Source organism: Corvus brachyrhynchos, unplaced genomic scaffold, assembly GCF_000691975.1.
Source record: "Corvus brachyrhynchos isolate BGI_N302 unplaced genomic scaffold, ASM69197v1 scaffold68, whole genome shotgun sequence".
Taxonomy (NCBI): Eukaryota; Metazoa; Chordata; class Aves; order Passeriformes; family Corvidae; genus Corvus; species Corvus brachyrhynchos.
Genome location: NW_008240039.1, coordinates 3,505,823 through 3,507,712, shown reverse-complemented (window position 1 = coordinate 3,507,712; position 1,890 = coordinate 3,505,823).

The window sequence follows — 1,890 nt, the reverse complement described above, 5'->3', positions numbered from 1 at the left end:
CGCGGGCTTGCCCAGCCCTGCAGAGCAAGCACTTGTCCAGCTCACTTGCCCAGAGTGGCCAGCTCACCTGGTCCTTAGGAGCCTCCTCTCCTAAGTGAGGGAGAATGGATAATGCCACATGTTCCAGAGGGATTCAAGTCCAAACCCTTCAAAACCAGGAGGCCATTGGGCTACACACTTCCATCAGCCAAAGCTCATGATTATATGAAAAAATGATGCTGGATTGTTTGACAAGGTGACTCACACAAACCATTTGCTTTGGCACTGCCTGCTCACCAGCTGTCCATTCCTCTGTGGCCAGATCCTCCATGATTCAACCCCAGATTGCAGGAAACCTTCAGCTGAGACTCCTTCCAGTGCAGGAAGCTCCAAATTTCTGCTCAGCATGTTGGCTCTGCCGAGCTTGTGGTCAATGCTTGGTGGAAATTGATCAACCATCCTGGCATAAATTATTGGGCACAGCGAAGCTCAGCGTATCGAAAGCCATGAGGCTTCTGCAGGAGGAACAGGCTGGGTTGGTTCTTCCCAAATGCTGCCCCAAACCACACGTGTCCTGCAGAGCACCGGGACAGTCGGTGCTGCTGTGCTTGGTGTGACCATCACTGCGCTGTCACATGTCCCTCTCTGTCCCCAGCCCTACTGACCGGACATTTACCTTCCCTTCCCAAGTGCCTGCATCTGCCAATGGCTTTTCCTTATCTTCCATGTGTGCTCCCACCTCCTGTGGAGGCTCACGCTGTCCCATCCAGCATTATTTGTGTGTTCACTGACAGCATGGAGCACATTTGTTTTGCTGAGCTCCTTTCCCCGTTAAACCAGGACGAACTCTCAGGTGTGGCAGTGGCGCTGCAGAGCTCACGGTGAGTGGGAGGAAGGCAGCAATTTCATCTTCCAGCACTGACCATGCCTGTGACAGCCCCAGCCAGGAGGACACGGAGTGACACCAGCTGTCACCGCAGCAGGACCATTCCTCACATGGTACCGTGGCAAGCCGGACACACTGCACCCACCTTGGCAATCCTGCAGGAATCACTGCTTCAAATGAAACGTCCCCTGTGCTTTCCAGGGTGCCAGATGCTGCCAACCCACTGCTGCTGCCCACAAGGCTCAGCTCCAGCACAGGTGGGCACTGGCCCTGCAGCCAACCTGCTCTGGGGGATGCAGCCACCCCGGCATGGTGGCTCAGAGGGCCACACACCTCTCACTGCCTTCCCAAGTGTTAAAGTCACTTCAGGCACTCACATCCTCACTGTGGACCCTTCCTAAGACCCCTCCTTGCAGCCATGGCTCCCAGCCCCGGCTGGTGGGCGCATCCTCCCCGGATGCTCCCAGCCACTTCTAGAATGAGCGTGTTCTCCGGGCAGCTCCCGGGTCCAGCTGCTCTCCTGGCATCGTGTGCCTGCCCTGATCTCCCTCAAAGGCGTGGGAAAAACAGCCATATGCTGTCCTGGTGAGGACAGGAGCTCCCAGTGGGACACGGCAGTTCCAGGAGCACAGTGTGATGAGGGACAGCCTGAACTCCCTTTAGTTAGAACCGTGGAAAGATCCCAGGGGAATGGGATGGCTTTCAGGAGGGGAGCCCTGCTGCGCTGCATCTGCTCCATCCCAAAGCCATCCCCCGGCACTCCTAGCTGGGGACAGTGGCAAACAAACGAGCGTCGGACACGTTCTGGTCCCCATCCCAGCATGTCGGGACAAGACACCCTGCAGCGCCTTGTTTCGGTTTCCATTGGGACGCGTGAGTGGCACGGGAATGCCTCCCTTCCCTGTGCAGCTTTACCTGTAACTGAGTTATCCCCCAGGAGGGATAGGAGTGGGCTGGAGTCACATCCTGCCCGAGGACCTCTGGTTTATTCAGTTCCTAATGAAATGCATCCCTGAGCAACATCC